A 27,218-nucleotide genomic window follows, 5' to 3' on the forward strand; every position below is an offset into this window, starting at 1 on the left:
GGGCACTAAGCTTGACATACAGTGGTTTTATACCTTCTTGGTCCCTTATGCCTGCTCTCTCAAGAGATTTGTGCTATGTGCCTGTCTGCCAAACATTTGAAATTACTGTAATTGGTAACACTCCCAAAGCATTCCTCAGTGCTATTGCAAGACTAGAGAGATTAAAGATAAATTTGAGGCTTGCTGCCCTACTGGCAGGTTAGGCTTCAGGCCTGCCTGAAGCATATCTCAGCGATAGCCAGTTTGCCTTTCTTTCTAGTAGCTTTTCTTCTCTTCCTCTTGGTCTCTCTACCTATCAATTCAGGGAGAGGTTTTGATTTCTTATGAGAAGAGCTCCTATCTCTATTGCACCTTTCTCCTGTGCATATCCTGAGTTCTGGATCCCTCAATTATAATTTCTTTATTGATTTGATTTTACTTGCCTTTGGTTTTGAAGGTATGTGTTAAAATCTTTAGCTTGCCATTATATTCTCGTTGCCTTCATAAATTTATTCCTTTTATAGTTTTATAGCATTATTTTAAGAGGACTTTGGGAGGACGGGAAGTACGTATGCACTGGCTCCACCATTCTGAACTAGAACTTATCAAAATTTATGCGGCAAGAAAATGCATTTGGGGATATCTTGATAGGTTTCCTTCCACTTTATGCTTTATTGCATTTCTTCTCCTGTATTTCGGGAACTTCCCCATCAGTCCTGAAATGATAAAAATAAGAGAATCCAAGAAGCAATTTTTGATTTTAAGTTCAAAAATCCGTGTTGTAAAACAGAAAAAAATTGGACAGTTATATTATTTTCCCATCTCTAGACTAGACAGGGGATGGTAATGCAATGGGAAAGGAAAGAAAAGGGGGCCATGTGAACTGGGATCAAGAGATCCCCAAACTCTGTCCAAGCCAGAACTTTCTGTGGCTTTTTCCTGGGAGATGTCAGGGACTGGGGCTATTTCTGGATGTCATCCAGTCTCCATTCCAATGAATGGCATACAGTGCCTGGATTGAACAGCTGCTAAAAGTTCTCTTTGTTCCTGCTGGTGAGGCTTACCCACTGACAGCAGTCACCAAAGTGCTTGTTTATCTTCCAGAAGGGTTGAAGCCCTGAGATCTTGTGTAGCCTTTAAATGATCCCAGTCAGTGTGAATAGCCTCACTTTCATGGCCTCAGATGATTTTAAGCCAAAATAGAGAAGAGTGTGAGGCAATGGTGGAGATGGTGTTTATCAGGCAGGGGCCTGGCAGGAAATAGTTAATACACTTAAATGAGTAATTTTAGAAGAGTTTAGTGACATTATGAAGGTTTGGACAGGTTTAGGAACATCAGCAAAGGTAGCACAATATCCCGCAGCTACCAGCTACAGCACATTTACCTTCCTAAGACCTGAAGGGTCAATGGGAGAAAGTGGCTCCCAGAACCTAGAGAGGGTCTCTGCTTAAAGCGGGTTTAAAAAAATTTTTTTTTTCAAGCCTTTTCAAGCTTATTGGACTAATCCCTTTTTTCATGTAATATCTGTTGCCATCTTGTGGAACTTTGGGAAATGCTGGTATGGATGTACTCTCGCCTAATGAGGTAAACTAAATGATTCCTCTTGACAGTATTCCTAATTTTATGGTTCTATGAAATTTCTAGAATTGGACCTGTCATCCAAAAAGGCCAATTTAAAAAACAGCCTTAGCTAAACTTTCAGTTTCAGGGTTGTTATTCTATGCTTTATAGCTGCTCTTTATTGGAGAGTAAGGAACTGTGTCAAAGATTCATTCTTAATGTAGCAATTTTCTAATTTTATATTATCTTTTGCTTTTCGTATTTACCTATGGTTTTCTGAAAACTTGTGATTTAGAGGAAAACTTAGAATATATTACTAAATACTTGGCTGTTGCGGTGCTTCATATATGCCAAGATCTGAAAATATATAATAGTTTCATAAATATCTTTGAATAACAGTACTGTATAGCATTAACAGAGGAAGATAATTTAGCTTTTATTTCACTGGGCATACAAAGCATGTGACTTCATGCAAAATAAATTGTGTTAAGTTCAAGTGGGAATTGAGGGTAAAGGTTTTGGCTCCTTTTGGCTTTTGTGATTAGATTCAAAATAATAATTGGTGGGAAGAGGGGAATCAAAGGCTCTTTCGGCCAAATTCTGCTAGTTATTCTTAATATCTGAATTTTCTGCAGGCAGAGTTAATTTTAAAATCCTTCAATATATCTGTTTTGCTGTCTGTAGTCTTAACAAGAAGTTCTGCCTTTTGTAATTTTTAATTTTGTTTTCTAAATATTAAATTCCTTCCTTGCTCAGAAAGTTCATTTAAGAGGGACAATAGTCTATTACTTCACTGATACTTGTTAAGTAAGTGATATATATTTAATGTGTTGGGCATCTGGAACTCTGAGGAGAGTGGACTTTATTCTTTTCCCATTACTGTAGGAAGTAGAACATTTACTCACCTACCCTACCTAGCCCATGTGACATCTATAGGTCAAAGGGTGGAGGATTACATGGTAGTGATGAGACCAATTCTCTGACACATGGATTGCGTCTTTCATAGAGAGAAATGATCACTGTTTGAGGGTAGGATAGTATAACAGTTATGAGAAATAGTGTAAAGGTAAATATTTAAAAAACCAGCCCTGGTCAGGGAGGAGGTGCTACGAATTTTCATGATGTAACTATTTCCCTCACAACCACCTTCAAGTTACAAACATGACATCATTGAACATGGACTTGGAAAAAGATGTGCAGTCGCCACCATTACATAGGGTTTTGCCATGCAGATATAGAAAGACATACATAAACTCAAGAGCACTGATAATAGTCAAGTACAGTTAAATAATGAGGAAGTAATATGTTTTGACTACTTATCACCTTTGTTTTCAAATAATTCATTTAATTGTAAATTAACATAATTTGATTTTTACTAATGGCTATGTTTAACAACTAATTCAAATAAGCCCTAAGAGCTTAATAATTGGCTTTTGTGAGCTAGCACCAGGTGTCTTCCATACATCATTGGATAAGAATAGAAGATTTAAAGTCAGATAGTTTTGAATTTGATTCCTTGCTCTGCCACTTACAAGCTGTGTGGCCATGTGAAATTTGTATTTCTTCCTTAAGCCTTAGTTTCCACAAATGAAAGGCTTAAGAGTAAAAAATTGAATAGTTGTGAGAATTAAATAAAATTATAGCTCCTCCTCTCTTGGAAAGTAAGAGCCCCATGGCTAAAAATTTCACAAAGTCCAGAACTGTAATCACAAAGCATTTTTTTTCTTTTTTAAGAGAGAAAGCTATTAAGAGGAGTATGCTCAGCTCCACCTAATGATTTAATTTGCATAATTCAATGGAAGATAGGCAGACTTCTTTAAGGATTCAGACTGTACTGTCACTGAGAATGAACATTTTTCCTTGGGTTATGTGTAGCTTTGTTCCAACAGACATTCCTTCTCCACTAAGCGGTAAGATTGCAAAGAAGATCCTACTTCTTAGAGAGTTCACACATGCACTGCAGTGTTTTGTGAGACCTGTAGACTAAAGCTTCTTTTTTGATTTCTCCTTTATAGATTCTGTACAGGAGAAGGAAGATTCCTCCTTTACCAGATGGTAGAAGTGGGTGGAGAGTTAATAGGTGAACCTAGAAAAGGAAGGGGGTGATTTAGGAGACAGGCATAAATCTGAGGGTAGGGAACAAGACTAAAAACTAAAACAAAGGTTAGCAGCAGCTTTATATTGATGAAGTCCCTGAGGTTCAGTAAGTATTGCGATCTCTCATTATGGTCTGTTTCACTAAGAGATAATTTCTTTTAATACTGTTTAACCAAACATGTGTGTGTATTTTTTAATTGTTTCCAATAACTTCACAGAGAATCAAACAGAAAATGAAATAGAAAGAATGTGACTCAGACAGATATTCTGAAAATAAGCTAAAATGATCAAACTACTGTAGATTGTGGCTTATCTATTCCCAAACTAAAAACTTGCATCTATTGTTTTGTTTAAGCCATTTTTAACAAGACAGTCATTACTTACAACAGACGAGTTTCCAGACCAGATGTGTATAATGAGAACCCTTGAAAGTCACAAAGACTCCATAGAGCACAAGAAATCTATATTTACGTACTTGAATTAGAAAAAGTAAATCAATTACAAATGCCTCTACACTAATGTCTTGAATAACAGATAAGAAAGAAAGAACATTCAGTATTATTTTAAAGAGCTTAACGAAAGTAATTAGGATTATTAAATTTTTAAGTGAAAGACATTTGCCCTTCAGAGTTCACAATAAAGGCTGGCTTCTTTCAAACTGTTCAATTTGATCCATTTTTACGTGAACAGTTGGGATATGTTAAGATTAAAAAAAAGTAAGAGTGACATATCTGGAACAGTTTAAAAAGAATTAACTGTAATAATGGGAAAACATGTAAAAAATGAAATGGTAAACAAAATTGAAGAAAAGGACACCAAATATTAATTCATCTTTCTAGCTTCTAAACTGGATACAAGACACTGATTGATTAGTAATTATTAGGCCTTACCGTTTTAACAACAACAAAAACCTGATGAGTGTTTTCTAACTTTTTTGCTCACTGAAAGCCAACTAGATGTTGTGGCTTTAAAAAAAAAATGAAGTGAGTTCTGGAAAATGGTAACTAACTGCTGAAAAACATTAGCGATAAATTGTATGACAATGCAGCTGTTAGGAAAGGTGGGGACAAAGGGCTGCAAACACTCTTTAAAAACTTTAATAAGTAAGCAGAATATGTGCCATGCCAGCTCATTTCTTTAATCTTGTCAGAGAAAAAGCTGCTGTGACAGTAACTGAAATTGTTGACTACCCTAGTATTTTGCAACAGCTTTGTTTTGAGATTCATCTCATAGATAAGAGTATTTTACATAATAGGGTATTTTAAACACACATGCAACTTAGAGTTTCATGAAAAAATCTCATTGTAGGGATGCCTGGGTGGCTCAGTCGTTTAACCGTCTGACTTCAGCTCAGGTCATGATCTTGTGGGTTCGTGAGTTTGAGCCCTGCATCGGGTTCTATGCTGACAGCCCGGAGCCTGGAGCCTGCTTCAGATTCTGTGTCTCTCTCTCTCTCTGCCCCTTCTCTGTTCACGCCTCTCTCTCTCTCAAAAATAAATAAGCATTAAAAAATTTTAATAAAAAAAGAATCTCAGGAAGATCATTCTATTACAAAGTTGCTTGAGCCTTATGTGATAGATATGATATCTTAAGGATCTGAAGAATTTTTTTCTAAGAGTTAGAGCATGTAAAAAGTTTGTTGAAAAAGTTGAGGAACTTAATTGTGCCATTTTAACTGCTCTTCTGAAGATATTTTGGAATGTTTCAATGAAACAAATGGGAAATTATAGCTTCCTGATTGGGAACTATATAAAAAGTATCATATTTTATCATCTTTAAGTTTTATTTAAGAATTGAGAGAAAATACAGATACAAGGTAATAGAACCTGACTCAAATGCAGTGAAGTTGAGTGATGACATTAATAGAAATTATTCTGACATTGAGAAGCATATAGTAACAATTTGTCAGGTGGCACCAAAATTCAGTAAGAGGAAGAGATAAAGTTCAAATAAAAGTACTGAATAGGTTCTTTCATTGTTTGATATCCAATTAATGAAGAAGGATAAACTATGTGAACATACTGGGAAAGATGTTTGAGATGAAATACTGGTAATCATGAAAAAGACAGCATTTATAATACTCCATTACATCAACAGTAACTGGGAAATGATCTGTGGATTCAAAGAAAAGTAGAAATGCTTTGAAATCCTACAGCTCATAGGGAAAATAAACTGGATAGAATATTTCCAAATTTTACAATAATCCTAAAAACTTAAATAACATGACCACTTTCATTGACAGTTTTCAAAAGATTCTTTTTCATAGATGAAGCCAAAAGAATTTGTCTAGCATTAAAAACAATGCAATCAGTCATGCTGGAGGAAATACTGAATTATCTCCCTATTCTCTCCTGAGGAAACACTAATTTAAAATTTTTCATTATACAAAGAAGTGATAAAAAATATGCAGCCAAAAAACATAAATGAAATCCATTACTACAGAGGTGTGTCAGGCAGGTGATCAATGATGTGTGTTAATATTTATGGACTTTGTGGTATTTGCCAGTCTTTTAAATTTTTTAAATTTATTGTGATTTCTTATTTACAATAAGATTACATACTAAACTTCATGCTTAATAATGTATCTATAATTTTGTATTAGTTTTTTTCAAGAGGGCTCCCCAAGTTATGTAAGTTCGAAGCTTGGAAAACCTGTCTCTGACCTTGCTTGTATGGCGGTGCTGAGGAAACCAAAGGAACAGGGAAGAGGCGGAAGTTGTTTGCTTTACATGGACCTCTTTGCTGGTGCTGAAGGAGAGGAGAGGCACTGATCCAACTATCCATTGTAGTGATTTGCAGCAACCCTCTGTGCTGAAAGCTTGGCTTCTGGAATCAGATTGGGTTTGTGGCTCTATCACCTAATGTCTATGCAAACTTGAGCAACTCAGCTTTGTCTTTTTCTTCTGCAAATGAGGATAGTAATTTATCTCCTTATTCAGTTGTGAGGATCAAATACACCATGGAGCTCAATATATGTTAAGTAAGTGAAAGACAAACAATACATACAAACACCAGAATGCAGGATAGGTGAAAATTCAGCAAGGTGGAACTCTAGGAGAAACATGAACCAAAGAGAAAGGCATGATAAGAGGGCAGTGAGAAAAGATTTGGAGGAAGAATTGTTCTTAAATGAAGTACCATATTTATGGAATTCTTCATTTCAAACTGAGCTGCAGGACACTGACTTCTCCTACTCTGTTGAAGCCTCTGAGATGAGGATGGGTGGTGAGTATGTAATTTATAAATTTCTGAGTCTGAGTCAAAATAAATTTTGATTCTTGAGTTCTTCACAACATAGCTATCCCCTTCATATGAATTCTCTCCTTGGGTGCCAGAATGACCACACAGTTATAATAAACCTCCTTCATCCTCAGAGGAAAGAGAGCCTTTCCTCCATATTCCCTCAGGCATTGGAGAGAACACTGGAAACCAGCCAGCAGTCTGGGGGCTACCCTGGGACCTTTTTAGAATTGGGATATAATTGCTTCAAAATACACGACACTGGGAGCATATAGGGAGGGCACATGACTAGCCCAGTTATGGAGTGAATGTTTGTGTTTCACCATATTCATATGTTGAAATTGGAATCCTCAATGTGATGATATTTGGAAATGGGGCCTTTGGGAAGTAATTAAGTCATGAACGTAGAACCCTCACAATGGGATTGGTGCCCCGTAAGAAGAGACGGGAGAAAGCTTGCTTCCTCTGTCTACTCTTTGCTATGAGAGGGTATAGTGAGAAGGCAGCTATCTGCAAACCAGTAAGTGGCATTTACTAGATACTTGATCTGCTGGCATTCTGGTCTTGGACTTCTCAGCCTCTCAAAACTGTGGGAAATATATTTGTGTTGTTCAAGAACCTGGTCTATGGTATCTTGTTACTGCAGCCTGGACTGACAAAAGTCTCTTTCTTGTCCAGAGCCTATATTAGGAAAGCAGTCCCCCCTACCCCCACCCCCTCCCAAGGAGTGACCTGTCCTCAAACTACTCCCACCAACAATAACAACAAAATGACAACTAATATGATCAAGACGTAATTATGTGCCAACCCCAGGGTTAACTATTTTAGATTCGTCTTCTGGCTCCACAGATACTGCTCCCTCCTTTTCTCTGGGCAGCCTCCTCTGGCACAGAGTGAGAAAGTGGAAGGTTTATATGCCTTCCTGAGTTTTCCACTTGGACGATTTTCCTCAGCAGCGTATGCTCCTCTCAAAATGCCTACATCTCCTCAGCCGCCATCACCATTTTTGTTGGTGAATTTTTTGAACACTTACTATGTGCCAGGCACTGTTCTAAGTGTTTGAAGCACATGGATGAACAACAACAACAACAACAAAACATTGCAAGTAAAGTTTTGATTTAGTATATATTTGGTAGATACTTTCTATGTATTTTTTTTTATCTTTGCCAAATTTATAACCTCCCACATTCACATCTGTTCTGGCCCGGTATTAAATTATACATTCATGTTATTTCTCATATTGCCTTTTAATGGAAACATGTCTAATCAGAATAAATACAGTTATAACTACTAGTAGCTTCTGTGTATAAGACATCAGATTTCATGTATGAATATGCTTTAAATATTTCTTAGATTATATAACCATGTTACACAGACATGACATACTCTATGGTTCACTGGAGACTTGCTCTATTTAAGGTTCAACTAATGCTACTTGGAAGCATGCAATGATTCTGAATGTTATATTTTGTCTAATGCTCTGTTCTTACCAGTGACCATTGCTTTCAGGTTAGTGGACTCTTGCCCTCCAGGCAAAAGTTAAAAAAAAAAAAAAACTGTTGGTTTATACATTGCTCCAGGCTCATCCCAGAGAACTCTGGAAAATTGTAATTTTCTTAATCAGGTTTAAAAAAAAAACACGTAAGCAGAAATAGCATGGTGATGGTTAATTATAAAACCTATATTGCTATTAAAAATGTCTCCATCAGAGTTTCAGAAAGCAGGACAAATAACTGAGAGAAAGAAAAACAGGACCATGAAATTAGCCAAGTGGACCTAACTTTGCAGTTGAGATAATCCTGCTAAGTTCCTTGTATTGTGGCTGTACTCGGTATAACAAATAATTAGGATCTCACATGTGAAAATCTTTGCAGACTCTTGGAATCCACAGGGGACATGGGCTGCAGAGCTATAGATCAGGGAAATGTGTACATATATCTTGTCTTGAACTCAGCAAAAGATTTGATAAAGTGCTTCCAGATTGTTGTCACTAAGCTGGAAAGCTGGAAAAATGTGAGTGGAATGGGGTGTAGTTAAGTGACTGCACAACCACACTCGCATAGACTATGTGACTATGGATGTTCAGTAAGTGTCTGTGGAGCTAAATTGAAATGAACTGATCTGTGCTCATCTGTGTGGAGCGCCACAGCGATGTATGCTGCGTCACGCTAACCCCCGTTCTGTTCCAGGTATTGATCGTGGATGCGTGAGGGCTTCAGGGGCCACCTTGTAGACCACCTGTCTTCAGTCATGTTGTTTTATCAAGGGCTTCTTAAATAGTTTCTGATAATTGAAAAAGCATTGGCATTGGACACAGAACTGTGTTTGATTATTTGTGCCCATTAATGACTAGTTTATAAATTGGGGCAAATTACTTAACCTATCTGTATTAGTTTCCCATTGCTGCATAACAGATGACCACAAACTTAGTGGCTTCCAACAACACATATTTATTATCACTTAGTTTTTGTGGGTCAGGAATGTGGACATGGCATAGTTGATCCCCGGGTTAGGTGCCTCATAAGGCTGTAATAAAGGATTCAGCAAGAGCTGGGTCCTTATCAGATGCTTACCTGGAGAAGGGTTCATTGCCATGCTCCCTCAGGTTGTCATAAACTGTGTACAAATTATTTGTATCTATTTGTAGAAAGGGGCTCGGTATAAACCTCATAATTATAAGTGGGTGTTTTACCTACATGAATATTTGATATGACATTCAGAAGTCCTGTGGGATGTGGGTCAATACTACATTACACAAGATTGTCCTGTGCATTTTTTGTCTCCACTCAATGAACAACAACAACAACAAAACATTGCAAGTGAAGTTAAATACCATTAAATACCATTAATTACCATTAGTGTCGCCTGTGCATTATGATAACCAGAAACACTCCACAATTTTGAAAACACCTCTTGTGGGTGATACTGCCCTCTTGCAAGTCACTGGGTGAGAGGTTTGAAATATCATTTCTAACAAAAAAATGTGAATTTTGTGACAGAGATCCATATAAACACATTCACTAATTTATTTAACAAATTCTTAATGAGTACCTCCATGTGGAAGGCACTCTTCTAGATGTTGTCTTATTCATGCAGGGAACAAGACAGCATCTTTCCTTCTCTCATGGAACTAATGTAAAACAATAGAAGGGATCTTGAGAATGGGTGTTGGTCACTTTTCAAGTTTTATATTCTTGAAAATATAGAACTTATCAGTTATCTGAACTGTTTCTTTTTTTAATTTTTAAATTAAAAAAAATTTTTTTGAGAGAGAGAAAGCACACAAGGGTGGAGAGGGGCAGGGAGGGAGGAAGGGAGAGAGACAGAGAAAGAGAGAGAGAGAGAGAGAGAGAGAGAGAGAGAGAGAGAGAATCTTAAGCAGGCTCCAAACTCAATGCAGAGCCCAATGTGGGGCCAACCCCATGACACTGGGATCATGACCTGAGCTGAAATCAGGAGTTGGATGTTCAACCAGCTGAGTCACCAGGTGCCCCTGAACTCTCTATTCTTTTACTCCTTGTTCAGAGTTCAATTAAGTTTATCAAACAATGTTCTATGCAGAACTGTTATGCCTACTATACAATATATTTCTTCAAAATATAGCCACACACTTCCTTTCCATGATTTTTTTCCTGTCTTTTGCCACATGAATTTTCTTTTCCAATCACTTGAACCACTGACTAGTCTGTGAACCACTCTTCAACTCTTCCACTTCTGTGGCTCCCTTTACACTATTATCATGGTCTGGAATGCTCTGTACTGTCTTCACATTTTCATCTGTCAAAATTGTATTCTTTTTTAGAGACCTTCCATGAAGTCTTTTTGATTCACCAAAACAAAGGTGATGGATAATGTATCCCACTTTTAAGTTACTATATTACCACTTTTAACAAGCCTTTGTTCTCTTGGGCTTGGATAGGGCCGGAGACATAGCAGGAAGCAAATGCATATTTGCTTAAATAAAGGAAAGAAGAAAGAAAGGAAAAGAAAAGAAAAGAAAAGAAAAGAAAAGAAAAGAAAAGAAAAGAAAAGAGAAAAGAAAAGAAAAGAAAAGAAAAAAGAAGAGAAAAGAAAAGAGAAAAGAAAAGAAAATTCTGACTTGTATGGTTATTTGTACATTTGACTAATCAAATGTAATCCAACTTCATCCCATTTTTAAGCACTTTGAAGATAGGCTCTCTTAGTTTTTAGTTTCCCTCAGAGCCAACTACAGTGCTGTATACTTATAGTTTATTCGTTTCTCAGGAAACAACTGAATGCTTATAGTCTACTAGAAAGTGTATAGGTGCTGGGGTTGAGCGCCTTGGTTCTGGAATTAGAGAAGCTGGGTTTAAGTGCTACACCTTCCACTTATTGACTGACATTAGGTAAGTTCCCGAGAATCTAAAGCTTTTTACTTCCTCATCTGTAAAATAATAACAGTGGTGACTGTGGTGGTGATGATGATGTTGATGATGACGGCTGGTGTACTGTGTACTGGGCACTCTATCAGGAATTAGCATCAAAAACTAACACCTGGCATCAGACTGATCAGGATTCACATCCCAGCTCCATTGCTTACTATTTGGGTGACCCTAAACAAATTAATTACTATCACTAAGCCTGAGTTTCTTCAATTGTCACTTGATTAAATGGAGATAAACATGCTAGTGCCTTCCATTGTTCGCAGAATAAAATTCAAATTTTAAAAAATGGCCTAAAGCCCAGACCTGCATGATCTGACTCCTATCTACCCATATAAACTCATTCTAACCTCTCATTTGCTTACTTTACAGTGGTCTGTTTTCTATTTTTCAAAAAATCCAAGCACCTTTCCACTTGAGTCCTTTGCGGTGCCATACGGCAGGCACATTGCCATGTTTATTCAAATTCACCTCTTCACAAAAGTCTTTACTGCCCACCTTATCTAAAGTAACCCTCTGTTCTGCATCTCCCTCATCATGTACTCATTCTCTCTGACTTATTTGTCAAAAACAATACATTATTTGTTATAATTACCTTATTAGCTTTTTTGGGGGGAGGGGTCCCATTGTTTGCTTGTTTATAGCTGATTTCCTCTACCAGAAAATAAGCTTCATCAAGGTGGGCCAGAGTGTGTGTTGTTTGCTAATCTAGTTCTAGTGGCTGGCACAGTACTCAACCCAATTGGGTGCTCTGAAAATAGAACTGTATGAATAAGTGAAAAAATAAGTACTTCATAGGTTGTTAAGAAGGTTAAATGTACAGTACCTGGCAGAAAATAAGTGATGAATTGGTGTTGGTAGCATTATTGTTACCAAAGATACTGATATACAGATGGGCTTTTGTAAAGATTGCAAGCTAGATAAGAAGACATAGGTGAATAATAAGCCAAGTACTATAGACCAAGTACTGCACGAATGGGGCTTTTTGTGATATAGGCACATGCAGATATGCTCAGGAAATATTTGCTGAACTGTTGCTTTAATGTGAATGTTCTTAAAGAGCACGGCCCAAGAATAAGTGCAGCATGAGAATAGAGGGTGGAGTGAATACCAATCCTTCTAGTTAGTTTTAACATTTTGTAACTTTGGAGGTAACGGCCACCTATCCAAGGTAGAGTGATCCAGTATAGGCAAGGGCTGTGTTCTCTATGTGTTGACTTTATCAACTGCTCCGTCCTAGTTACTTAATATTTATCATATCCTGGTGTAGATTATGTATATACTTTCACGACCTTTTCACTCCTCCTGCTGGCTATCGAACAGGTATTTATGAGGATTTATTTATGCCCATAATCTCCCCAAGGCATCTCTAACATTGCACATTAAATTCATTCAGGTGAAGTCATGTCCCTGCTATACAACTATAGCTTCCCCTTCTAACCTATTTGCTGCTCCTAATTTTCTCCTATGTAGACATTTTGGGACTGCTACCTCCCTCTTTACTCTGCTTATTCCCTAAAATCACTCCCCCCAATTCTATAGATTATACATTTATCTTCAGAGAATGTTCTATATCTGCATAACTTCTCCCCTCATCAGCTTTTAGTAATTACAAGTTTATTCTTAGGAAACACATTTCCTCCTATTAGAAATTCTTCAGAGCACAGTTGTGGAGATAAGACTGACCTCTCCAATTTTATGATTAGAACCACAATGTTTCCATGTTGATAAATTATAGATAAAGCAAGGCAGTTTCTTTTCCCACCAGGATTTCTGCTAGGGAATACTAAAACTGCCAAACAGTAAGAGACAGACAACACGATCGTTTTTTCTTGGTTGATTTTTCACATCAGGGATATGCACTAGCAGAAGTTGAAATAAGAGCATTAATTTTATTTTAAATTAAGGAAATACAAAAAGCAAGATCTTAGTGTTATGTAGAAAAGATATCATTGTTAAGGATGGCTCTGATGGGTCATCTCTGAGTAATTTCAGTTTGTTGATTTTGTAGACACACAAGTTCAAAGATCAGATAATGCCCATCAAGTTTGATGAGACACTAATGACAGTTACCCTTCCGGCAATACTATCACTGAACTTATTAAGAGTAGCAAAGAGTCTGTCACTGAGCCTCTCTGAGGGCAGAGCAGACCCCTGGTAGGAAAACAGGGAGAGAAGGGACTGTGACTGGGTAGATGGATAATGATTACAGTTGACTAACTTTTAGAAGGAACAAGATCAACAACAACACTTTGCCTCTTCAGATTATAAGGCAATAGATTTCCTGTGAGTAACATTTGCAGAGAATCTCTCTGCCCTAGAACTATAAAAAGAAGCTTAACATAAAATCCCACAAAAATTAATGTGTGCTGCTAGAAGATATTTCAGGGTGGTAGTGGTCATTGTTATAAACAACAACAATAATAATAATTACAACAGTGTATGGGACAGAGAACATGTATATAATAGCAACATAAAAATAGACAATGTCAGAGAAAGTAAAGAGCTAATGATGATAGCTAAGAATTATTCAGCACCTAATGAATGTTTTTATGCTTATTGTATCTATTCATACAATAAACTAAGAAGATAATAAGCAAATAGCAGAGTTGAAGTTTGAAACAAGAGCAGTTTGGCTTCAGGGCCTGTGTTCTTAACTTCTGTACTATATCATTCTGTTCCATTCTATATTACATATTATAACATGACATGACATAACATCATAACATAACATAACATAACATAACATAACATAACAACGACATAACAACACAACATAACATAATGTGGCTTCTCTTGCACCTTGTATTGTAGTTGTCTGTGGTCCTATTCATATGTGTATTTTTACCAGTAAACTCCATAAAAATGGGGACTGGGTCTGTGTAGTTTACCAGAGTTCCCAGAAGCTAGCCTAGTGCTAAGTACATAAGTGCCAAAAAATATTTATTGAATGACCAGTGTCAACCAGCAAAACTGGGACAAATTAGGCACTTTTAGACTTAAATACTGAAGGAGGAAATGCATCTTTACTTTGAGAAACTCAAATCCCCCTCATTTTCTACTATTGTGCGCCATAACATTAGAAAGTAAGATTAACAAGGACATTGCCAATGGCAGGCAGAAGGCGGTGGACTCAGATGAGAAAAAAGAGCGAAGAGTTTTCTCAAAGGCTTTTACTATGTGCCCATCAATTTCTGAAAAGGCTTGGGATATAGCTCTGCATGACAGAAGTTAAATTTAGGGGAAGGCTCCTTAAATCCTGAAAATGTGTTCCATTTTAATTACAATTTTATTTATAAGAGTATAATCAACTACACAGAGACATGAAGTAAAAATTCCTCTTGGATCTTAGTCCCCCATAGTCTTCTGCTAAAGAAAAAGTTGTTCAGTCTAGATTAGAACAACAAACTTATGTTATTTATAGGCTTTCTGTCTAGGACACCACTGGAAGAAGCACATTATCACCCAAACATTCCAAAATCTCACCAATCTATAGGTATGAATGAGGTCAATTATATCAATACTTAGGCTTTTCCTTTCTAAGCTGATGTAGGAGTGTCAGTGCCTTTCAAAGTTCCACCATCACACAAATATTTTTGGAAATCCAAAAGAGTTTTTTATATAATTTTATAAATTAGTATATGTGTCTATTATGCCATTTCATTTTCATTTCTACTATAGTCACAAAGGGCCCTGCTGATTCATTCCAGTTCTGATGCTCTGAATCTTCATGGCACTATTAAATTTAGCAGTCTCCTATGAAGGCAAAATATTCATATACAAGGTTATTAGGGTTTGGTTCTGAAATGTTAAGCTACTTAGGGAGAGATCCCCTCTCTTTTCACACTGATGATTCTTTGTCTCCTTGGAGTGTATATAGCCACTGGGGCAGCCAGATTAGGGTGAAATTTTATTATCTGCCACCTCATCGAATCCTCAAACCCTGTTGTGAAATTGCCATTCTAGATTCCTTTTTCCCTTGGTATGAATTCTTTCTCAGGGGCTTTGCCATATTTCTGTGCCATCTGGCAACATTACTTTCTCCCTCTCCCAAAAAAAAATATGTCTGTGTATATAAATCTGAATTACTCTCACCATGTTGTGAATCAACCCCCATGTAAATCAGTGAATACAAATAATGTGTAGGATGCCATCTAACTCCATACGACAGTTATGTCTGACTGTGAGCCTTGGCTCAGCTGTGACCTCATCATGTAAGATACTGTAATAAATTTTGTTCGTAAGTCCCAAGATATGTCTATCAATAGCAAGAACTTCCCTAGAGATCATATTCACTTATTCATTGCAATCCTCTTTTTTTTTTTTTTTGAAGAGAAAAGTATTTGGGGACTGTATTAGTCATGGTTCTTTTTATATATATATGTACATATATTTATATATATACATATATATGTATGTGTATATATATATATACATATATAATATATGTAAATATATAAATATATATACAAATATATATACAATATATATACATATACATATATTTTATATATATATACATATATATGTGTGTGTATATATATACATATATATATATAAAATATATATATATAATAAGAAATTGGCTCATGCAGTATGAAGGCTGAGAAATCCCAAGATATGCAGTTGGCAAACTGGAGACTCAGGAGAGCCAATGGTGCACTTCTAGTCCAAATGCCAGCAGATTTGAGGCCCAGAAAGAGCCAATGTTTCAATTTGAGTTTGGAGGCAGGAAAAAACAGATATTACAGCTTGAAGACAGTCAGTCAGGAGGAGTTTCTTCCTACTCAAAGGAAGGTCAGCCTTTTTGTTATATTCAACTCTTCAACTAATTAGGTCAGGCTCACCTCTTCTAGGGAGGGCAATCTGTTTTATTCAGTATACAGATTCAAATGTATATCTCATCTAAAAACACTCTCACAGACACACTCAAAATAATGTTTGACCAAGTATCTGGGAACCCATGGCCCAGTCAAGTTGATAAATATAGTGAACCATCACAGGGATCTTATTCTCTGATTCCCATCTTCATAAGATGTGTTTACCTACTAAATTGCTCTAGGCCTAGATAGAAGGTAATCAAGTCCCCAAAAAAGCTAGGAAAATGGAATCTTAGGCTTTGGAAAAAGTCTAGAATGGAGCTATAGCATAGAATCTCTGATATATAATTATCAAAAAACTCAGCTAAAAAAAAGTCTCTACCAACTACCAACAAGAAAAGGGAAATAGTATAATATCAAACATTTCAGAAAGGCAGCAGCTATAGAAGGAAACAGAATATTCTGGAGTGGAACAGTCCTGTCCCCATCACCAAGAAGACATTTGGGAATGTTAACAGAATTCTGAGAATTCTCATTAGTTCTTCTAAATCTAGAGAGAATAAAATTAGGAGTATATACTTATGTTTTTCTTTCTCAAACTGGTTGACAGTATGAAACCATAGAAATGAACAAGTGCTGATTTTCTCTGAAAGAAGTTGCATTTTTTAGGTCAAAATTAGGTTACAAATGACAGAAAACTGAACATAGTACCTAATTAAGATATACATGCAGTTCCTTCTTACATAAATGTCTGAGTAGGTGACCCTGGGCTGGGTTATGCTGCTGTCAACTCTGGGCAACCGGAGGCTTGTTTTGTGATCCACTACGTGTTGTTTTTGACCATGTAAAAGAAGATGACACTCACATTCCAAGCAGTGGGATGGAGAAAAGTACAAGCATGCTGTCTCTTATGGAAGGTCCCTGAAAGCTTTTACACACTTTACTTGCATCCTATCAGCCAGAAATTGGTGACTACACTCAACTGCAAGGGAGATACAAATATGTAGTTTTTATTCTGATAAGCGGTGAGCACACCTTATGAGTAGGAGTTCTATTATGAAAAACTGAATGGTTATTGGAGAGAAGCAATCCTAATACTGATTTTAAGGACCAACTTGAAGTCTGAGATTATCCCCTTGGGAGTGGCATATTTTCGCACAATTAGAGGAATTTAGCTCCATTATAGGGTATTTAACAAATTCAAGAAGAATAGAAACCCTGGATTATAGAAGAGACTGCCGATTAGTTTATGCCAATTTTGATCTCTTTACCTTACCCTTTCTGCCATGTTGTCAGGTCCAGAAAATGTGCATGGAACATAAACACTATAACACCTCAAAGAGTAAACAAACTGATATTAAAAAAGGGAATCAGAAATTTATTTATACTATAGAAAAGAAAAGAAAATTAGAGAATTGGGATAAAACTGCTCAAGGATGAATAAATGGAAAAAAGTGGCTTGGCACACCTATCTAAGTAAGCGACCTTTAAAAACTTTTTTTTTTTTTTAATTTACAATGCAAAAGACAAAACCCAGCTTTGAAGAAACAAATACCTAAGGAACAGATGAAATTCTGAAATCACAAGAGATTTATGCTATGAGAAAATTTAAGAACATAACTAAATAAAACAAGAAATTAAAGAGGAGAAGACAGAAGAGCAGAATGAGATTAGAAGGGGGGTTTCAGGGGCACCTGGGTAGCTGTCGGTTAAGTGTCCAACTCTTGATTTAGGCTCAGGTCATGATCTCACGGTTCATGAGATTGAGCCCTGCATTGGGCTTCACACTGACAGTGCAGAGCCTGCTTAGGATTCTCTCTCTCCTTCTGTATCTGTTCCTCCTCCTCTTGTTCTCTCTCTCTCCCTCAAAATAAATAAATAAATTTAAAAAAAAGGGGGAGGTTGCATCTAAAGGAGACAAAGTAAAAGTCAAAACAATATTATTTGGAATGATCAAAGATGTCAGACAAAAACTTAGAAGATATCAGTTATTAATGATATATATGTATTACAATAAATGAATGCAAATAATTCAAGGTTAGATGCCCAATTGCATTTCCATCTCAAACATGACCAAAAAAGTTTTGGGGGCTGTGCATCATATATATCATCAGATTGTGGAGATTATTGCAGCTCTCCAAACAAAAACGTTTATTTTTCACAGTAAATTTAATTCCTTTTTTTTTCTTTTTTTTTTTTTCAAATCATCCAAGACTGAAGAAACAAGTGTGGAGTGTGAAAATAGCATGCAGCATTTGACATTTTAAAATTTGTTTTCTACTAGTTCCCTACAAAGAATAGCCTGCTCCAGTGCTAGCCTGAGATTTGGACCACAACAAATGCTCAGCATGGCAAGGTGAATACCTCGCAGCCTAGACAGTTGGCAATTTACTCAAGTCTTCTCGTTAGCATTGTTCCACCCACTCCCTCCTCTGCCGGTTTCCTTGAGAATGCTATGAAAGTCAGGGAAGACACACATGTATGTATGGCTTTGAGAAGCGGTTTACATTTTTCTACTTGCACGAACTATATTTATCTAAACGAAAACTTGGCTTGGAAAGGTATTTGTATTATGGCTAGGTCTGTTTGTCTACATGTCTTTAATTTATGCAGTATATGTTAATTACTTTTTTAATGTGAAAATATTTTGACATTGCTTTTTCTCATTTCTTTGACTTCTTGAATAATTTTATCGTGAGGCTGCCTCTGAAGCACATCTGCTCTCTGGGCTTCTAGCCTTTTATTCAGTGCGCATACCCTTCAGCACTGGTGCTCAAGCCTCTTGTTCACGAAATCTTAAAACATTTTTAGCAAATTGGAATATTATTACAGAGGTGACTGTAGGCAATCTCATTTTTGAAGGTTAATTCTGGATAATCACCCCATCTAGACATTCAAAAAAAGTAAAGATACACATTTAGACTAATCAAATTTGGACTCTTCATGTCCCAAGAACAAAACAAGGTACTTAGATCTGAGCCGAGGCAGGTCATTCAACAAAATTGGATCTACCTGACCCTCTCAGAAGCTATATAATGTGTTTTATCTGTTGCCAAAGGATGATCAAAAAGATGCAATTGTTCTTTACATGAAGGGAAGCACCATGTGAATTCAGATATAACACTTCTTACCTGCTCTACTCTTAAAACCTAAGAAATGTCCATGAGGAAGGAGACATGTATTTGTGAACTTGGGGAATAGATTCGGGAAGGTCTCATCTCTTCCACTTAAATACATTTACAAGCTTTCTAAAATCAAACGCCACAACCTAGAGAGTGCCCACCCCAGAGATGAGTCCCCTCCCGTCACTGTGCAGTGCACACATCACGTTCCTTATCATTATCCTCTTCTGACAAAGCGTCTTTCTAATGGGTCATTTAAGTAACTGAAGAGAAGACAAACACATAGTTCAGAAAGGCTCTTGTTGACTAATCACTTTTCCACACAGGCGATAAAATTTTATGGTTTTTTAAGCTGGTATTTCTGAAACATCTTGTTAAAAGTTACTATTAGGAAATGTTCACAGGTACAATAGGAATATTCCTTGCTGTTGCTAGCTTGATATCTGGCCTATCAAAGAATTTAGAAAAAAAGAAAAAAAAAAGTAGAACTGCAGTGCAGATTTTTCTCAGGGTATGTTGAAGCAGCCTTTGCTATAGCTGTGAGATTTTAAAAAGTATTTTCCAAGACATCTATCTTATACAGACAAGACTATTTTAAATTGGACTCATTAAATCATTTGTTGTCACAGCCAACAGCCGTGTGGAGGCTAGTTAACAAATGAAAAATGAGCCTTTCTAACTTGTTTACTTTATATGGATGCTTTCTTTATTTCATTTCCCCCCCTCTGGTAGCACATTGACTTAGGGGATCTTGTTACAGTACTGCCTGACAAAAATTAAAAATGTGAAGGCTGAAAATACTATAGACATTACGCCCCAGTTCACATAAAATACTGGTGAAGGGCTTCCCTCTGATAGTGGTACCCAGGCCTATCTACTATTTCAAGGAAGGGAACCAATTAAAATCTCATTTACTTTGTTGAAAGGTAACACAGAATTACTTGAGAAACACAAAATTCTTGGCACAGAAAGAAAAAAAAAATAATGATCCTAAGTTCATCTCTGAGTTTTTCCTTGGCGCTCCTATTCTGCCAGCTCAAGATTGTTTCAACAATATAGGTTAAAGTATCTTTGTTAATTTATCCACTCATTCATTCACTCCTTCACTCCTTCACTCATTCATTCATTCAATTGCTCATCCATCTGCTTCTAAATGCCGCAGTGGATGGAAGACGTCCCTTACTAGTTGGTTAGCAAGCAATGTTTTTCATTGCTGTTTGGTATAAATTAATCTTAATTTAATTTCAGTTTATAAATATTCTCTTCTTGGCCAATAGTTAAAAAAATTTTTTTCATGCTATTGTTTTTTTAGTGATGGCCCTAAAAATATGTTTATTTGTATATTCTTTTGGTTTCATTTTTCATTGAGGAGCTATTTTTAAGGTTTCCTTATTTTTGTTTATTTCCTAGTAGCTTTTACTGGATGTGTTGTCAAGTAGTAAGTGAAGTAGAATGGTATTTTCTGATCAGTTCTGTACAATACTCTGTGTCTCAGAGCTTACAATAGGAAAATGTTGATGATGAAAAAGAACTTTGGGAATAGGTGAGTCAACGTTTGAACCGTCAATTTCACTTCCATCAATTTTCTTACTTGTAACATGGAGAGGACAGGCCCATTAGGAGTTACACTGAAGAGAAAATGAAATATATCTAGAGTTCCTTGCACCAACTAGACACTCAATAAATGAAAACTTAAACAAACAAACAACAAACAAATCAAAATTCTTTTGAATGATCAAGTGGTATCCAATTTTCTGCCTGGTATCTACCCTGGGTCCATTTAACTTCTTCAGCTTTCTCCTATGTGAAGAATGACTAGATTCAACTGTATCTTATGCAAATATTTGTATTTTTTTGTGTATATATATATATTTTAATGTTTATTTATTATTGAGAGAGACAGAATGTGAGCGGGGGAGGGGCAGAGTGAGAGGGAGACACAGAATCTGAAGCAGGCTCCAGGCTCTGAGCTGTCACCACAGAACCCGACATGGGGATCGAACCCAAGAGCCATGAGATCATGACCTGAGCCAAAGTCGGACGCATACACGACTGAGCCACTCAGGTGCCCCTGCAAATATTTGTATTTTAAAAAGAGTTCAAATCAATTTAGGTTTTTGAGGTTATTGGTATTACTTGAGAATTGGGTGCTTACTGATATTTGCAATAAAACCCAATTTAGGATTATCTACATTTCCATTACTATGATACACATGTTTTTTCCAGGTCATGAATAACAATGTTAAATAAGCACAAACCTCACAACAACCCTAGAGATAGCAATTTAAAATACTCCTACAATTTAATTTATTCGTATTTGTCATTCCTCTGCTCTGTGGTCCTGTGGCCAGTTTGCTTCATAGAATATTACAGAAAGCACGTGTGAACTAATTTCTCAAGTTATTGTATTTCCTTCATATTTCCCATTAACTCATATATTCTATACTTTATTCATTTGGTAGTTCCCCCATTTTTGCAAAATGTTATCTTCCTTAACTTCCTTTCCTATTTCTCTGGTTTCCAAGTTTGAGTTAGATATAACTCATCCGTAGTCTTGTATTCACTCCCTCAGTAAATTGGTACTGAATGCCTACCATGTGCCAGGACTTCCTGGTGCTGAGCAAGCAATAAATAAAACATAGTCCCTAACTTCTTGGAAGTTACATTTTAGTGGCACGCAGAGAAAGGCCAATGATTATTGTATAAGCAGATAAACAATCTGAATTGAAATAGTGAAGAGTGCTGTAAAGAAAATAAAGGATGGTAATGGGAAAAGGATTTGGCAGAGTAGTAGTAGTAGTAGAAGGGCAATTATTTCAGCCAAGATGATCAGGAAAGGATTGCCAGAAGTGGGACCTAACAATGAGATAGGAACAGTATTATAGGCATAAGAGTATCAAGTTGAAAGGCCCCGAGATGGGAACGGGTTTGGCATTGGAAGTATTAAATGAAGGTTAGTGTTGCCGGGGGGAGTTGGATAAGGGAGAACATGGCAGGAGTGATGTTGAAGAGGTAGGTAAGAGTCAGGTCATGTAGGGCCTGTCATGTGGCAAGGTGTTTAGATTTTTCTTTTTCTAAAGGCAATGAAAAGACATTGTGGTGTTTTAAGCAGCAAAATGGATTGATTTGATTTGTGCTTTCGGAAGATCATTTTGGCTGTTGTGTGGAGAATAGACTGGGGATTGTGAGGTTGTAAGTGTTGAGGCAGGGAGACTAGTTTGGAGCCTACTGCAGTAGTACAGGTGAGAAGTAATGGTGGCTTGGACTAGGGTTTTAGGAACGAAGTTATAAGAAATAGTCAGGCCTGGGAAAGATCTGGGCGGCAGTACCAAGAAGACTTGCCGATATGTTGGATGTGAGAAGTGATGAAGAGAGTGCCGTCTTGTTGGATTTAGCACCTGAGAGACTGAAACCTACAGAGCAATTGTCACGCGATACTGTCATCCCTGTATATCACTTGATGCTCTCCTGAAGAGCCTGGAACATCCTTGAAAAACAGTAACCCTTACTGTTTATCTTTGGACTACCAATACCATTACATAGGTCCTGTTGAGTAAGTATTTGTGGAATGAATGGAAGACATAGAGGTAAATCTAAAATTATTCTACTTGACAGAATAATTGCTGCTGTGTTAAAAACCACAGGGCATGTGGTGCAGTATCAGAGTAAAGGATACAGCGGTGCCTGAGTGTCTGTCGGTTAAGCATCCGACTTCAGCTCAGGTCATGATCTCCTGGTCTGTGAGTTCAAGCCCCAGGTCGGACTCTATGCTGACACCTCAGAGCCTGGAGCGTGTTTCAGATTCTGTGTTTCCCTCTCTCTCTGCCCCTCCCCCGCTCACACTCTGTCTCTCTCTTGAAAATAAACAATAAAATTTATTTAAAAAAAGAATAAAGGATATGACTTCTTGGCAACACACCTTATAGAATATGATTCACACAAGCAAATTTGTAGTCCAGAAAGAAACTGGAAGTATTTATGGGTGAGAAGTGAGTATAAAATACATTTATGGATAGAAAAATATATACCTTCCTATCTGAATGATAAAAGTTCACAAATAGATAAGTTGCAGGTCCTTCTTTAATTGCTTAAAAGAAAATATAACTACCTTAAACTTTAAGCTGTTGTTTGTGATATCAGAGAGATATCTGTATCAATGAGAACACTTTTGGACACAACTGACCTAAGCCCAAACCCCAATAGTTCAGGTAGAGAGAATACTTACTGGCTCATAAAACATAAACAACAGGATAAGGTCTATCTTGGAAAATGGATTCAACAGAGTTTGTTTGTTTGTTTATTTATTTCAACAGAGTTTAAATGAGGTTACCAGGGGTTCTTTTTCCTTATTTTATAGCTGTGTTCTTTACTTTTGTTTCAGTTTCATTCTCAAATGGGTACAAGAAGGCAACATCTACTCACATCTTCCGATTTTCAGTGAGACAAAGAGACTTTCAACAGTGGAACAAATGTCTTGAGCCTGGCTCTCATTGGTTCACTTTATTTTATTTATTTATCTATTTTTAATTTGAGAGAGAGAGAGAGAGAGAAAGAGAATGCATGCAAGCAGGGGAGAGGGACATAAGGAGAGACGGAATCATAAGCAGGTTGCATGCTCAGTGCAGAACCCAATATGGGGTTCGATCCCACAATCCTGGGATCATGACCTGGGCTGAAATCAAGAGGCTGATGCTCATCTGACTGGGTCACCGAGGTGCCCCTCATTGGTTCACTTTTGATCATATGCCCAGCCCTAAACCAATCTGTGTGGCAGAGGAGAAGTGGTTCCTCAAAGGATCTTGGGATACTATTGGGAATAAGAAATGGAAAATGGCAGAATGAATTAGAACGTTTTCTGTCAATTTTTAAGTATGTGTGTGTGGCTTCATTATTTTTTTTAAAGTAGATGATATTTAGAGGTACATTAGGCTTTCAGCTTCAAGAATGTAAAGACCTTCCATTATTTTTGTGTCCCTGGGACTTAATATGTCCACTCTAAAGTAGGCACTCAATAATACTTGTTGAATGAATGAGTAAAAATGAGATGTTCCTTAGCTTTATAGAAATCTTTGCTGGACTTTGCTATAGACTTGTGTGATGAAACAAAATAAGAATTTCTGTGCATGTGTATAAATAGTTGGGAAAAATTATCCATAGATCATCAAAATAATGCAAAGAAGAAATTGCTAGATTCAATTACAGTATCCTGAAAAGGTTTTACAAGTTGAGATTTTGGCCTGCATTTTAAAATTTGGATTCTTTTTTGATCTCTTTCACCTTTTAGGTATAAAATAAACACCATATTTCCTATGGCATTTCGGAGAACTGAACTTGATAATTCTGGCAGTGCTATTTTGCTCTTTCAAGACATTCAACAGCAAGCACATATGTGTCTGACTAAATGTCACTGTGCTTAAGATTTCTATAATTTGGATTTGGAAGCTGGTGAAGGGAGAAGGAAGATGCAACTTTTTAGTTCCTTATTACTCTGTCCCATGATGTTTCTTTGTTCATTTGATTCTAATGATTCCAACAGGAGTTGAAACAAAAACAAGGATTGGCCTACCATGGGTTAATTACTTAGTAGAAGGGCTATTTCTTGAGTCTGACAGTGGGGAATGGGTCAGAAAAGACTAATTAGACAAGCTTCAAGTTCTAGAGAAATGCTAGTGGAACAGGTGAAAATAAACTGGTGATAATTGAGGGGCTAATTATCCTCCACCTAGCAATTGGCCACCAGGTGTTCTGTAGCACATAAAAGAGGGACTGACAGAGCAACAGAGGCTGTTTGTTTGTTTTTTTTTTTTCCTAGAGAAATGAGGAGAGTGGGGGAAAAACACACACACACACACACACACACACACAAAACCCCAAGGACTTTGAAATCTATAAAATGGTGTTTCTTATGTTTTTTCACTTGTTCTTTCCTGCTGCATTGGGTAGAAAACTGGACCAAGGATATGTGCTTGTGTTTTGTTTTATTTGCTTTTTAAAGAACTAGTGTCCCTTCTAGACTGTATACCTATGAGGAATTTCAGTGTTCAGTATACATAGACATATATCCTTATCATTAAGTTTATGGTAACAATCTATATGGCACATTTATTGGATGGAAAGTTTACTGGAATTTAGAAAGGCCATTATTAATAACAGAATGGGAACCCATCAGTCTGAAAGAAAAAAATAAAGTAGCTTTATTTCTCCTTGCAGCTTTCTTTCTCCTCTCTTTCTTCCTTACCCCAATCTTTAAAGGTCCCTAGAATCAAAATAACAATGAGGTACCACCTCACACATGTCAGAATAGCTAAAATGAACAACTCAGGAAACAACAGATGTTGGTGAGGATGCTAAGAAAGGAGAACACTTTTGCACTGCTGGTGGGAATGCAAACTGGTGCAGCCACTGTGGAAAACAGTATGGAGGTTCCTAAAAAAATTAAAAATAGAGCTACTCAATGACTTAGCAATTGCACTATTAGGTATGTATCCAAAGGATATAAAAGTGCTGATTCAAAGGGGCATATGCACCCCAATGTTTATAGCAGTCAACAATAGCCAAATTATGGAAAGAGCCCAAATGTCCATTGACTGATGAGCGGATAAAGAAGATGTGGTGTGTATATATACATACATACACACACACACACACACACACACACACACACACACACTGGAATATTACTCAGTGATCAAAAAGAATGAAATCTTGCCATTTGCAACAACGTGGATGGAATTAGAATTTACTATGCTAAGTGAAAAAAGAGAAAGATAAATATAATATGATTTCACTCAATGTGGAATTTAAGAAACAAAACAGATAAACATAGGGAAAGGGAAGGAAAAATAAGATAAAAACAGAGAGGGAGGCAAACCATAAGAGACTCTTAAATACAGAGAACAAGCTGAGGGTTGCTGGAGGGGTGTTGGGTAGGAGGATGTGCTAAATGGGCGATGGGCATTAAGGAGGGCACTTGTTGGGATGAGCACTGGGTGTTATATGTAAATATAACTAAATTCTACTCCTGAAGTCATTATTGCACTATATGTTAACTAACTTGGATTTAAATTTTAAAATGTAGAAAGAAAAAATAAATTAAAAAAAAAAAGAATTTGCAAATAAATAAATAAATAACCCTAGAGCCTAGGGAAGGTCAGGGAAGAAACTTCAACCTCTGCCTAGGGCCTATATTCTCTCTCTAATATTTCTCTATTCCTACACAACTGAACTCCTTGGAATTGATTTCTTTCCCTCTATTTTTTTTCTAAGAGAAAATAATTTATTTTTTAGATGAATTTAGGGAATGAGGATTTTCTTTTTTAAATGTTTATTTATTTTTGAGAGAGACAGAGCACAAGCAGGGGAGGGGCAGAGAGAGAGGGAGACACAGAATCTAAAGCAGGCTCCAGGTTTCAAGCTGTTAGCACATAGCCCGACGTCGGGCCAGAACTCATGAACCGTTAAGATCATGACCTGAGCCAAAATCAGATGCTTAACTGACTGAACCACCCAGGTGCCCTGGGAATGAGGATTTTCTTAAGGCCTCTCACCTCTTTTTCTCAAGAGGAAACTTCCAGATTCCAATTTGTCATCCTAAATCCAGAGAACTTAATTTACTTTAAAAACTCACGTTCATTTTAGGTGCTAGAAAACCCTACCATAACTGACTTTGATGAATGTAACTTTTCAGAACAATGGCCATGCCTGATTAAAGGAAGACCCATTCTTAAATAAGTCCTGAAAAGTCAAGAAACTTTATTCTTGACCTCTGGCCACATTGATTAGAGAGTTCTTAACAGACCTGTGTATCTGATTTCCCTACCCTCAGCAGGTCCTCAAAACTGAGAGCATTATACAGGGAGGAGGAGAATAGAAATAATACAAAAATACATATGTCTTCACAAGTAAGCCTGAATTTGATGGAGAAACAGTAAGGAAGGAAGATGGAGAGCCAAAATGAATGAGACTATATTCCCTTCATGGTCTGGATGTTGTGAAT

At 36.8% G+C, this 27,218-nt stretch overlaps 1 long non-coding RNA gene across 10 annotated transcripts in view; it reads left to right on the plus strand.

The window, feature by feature from the left end:
• Window positions 1–1,686: 1,686 nt before the first annotated feature.
• Window positions 1,687–27,218, plus strand: part of LOC113599310 (uncharacterized) — a 72,086-nt gene continuing 46,554 nt past the window's right edge. Inside the window, exons 1-4 of one of the 10 annotated variants that reach the window (XR_008294965.1) lie at window positions 1,688–3,743; window positions 6,240–6,862; window positions 11,123–11,244; window positions 18,314–18,579. This is a non-coding gene — a long non-coding RNA (uncharacterized LOC113599310). The other 9 variants (XR_008294959.1, XR_008294964.1, XR_008294958.1 and 6 more) reach the window with 9 other exon arrangements.

Source organism: Acinonyx jubatus, chromosome C1 (assembly GCF_027475565.1).
Source record: "Acinonyx jubatus isolate Ajub_Pintada_27869175 chromosome C1, VMU_Ajub_asm_v1.0, whole genome shotgun sequence".
Lineage (NCBI taxonomy): Eukaryota > Metazoa > Chordata > Mammalia > Carnivora > Felidae > Acinonyx > Acinonyx jubatus.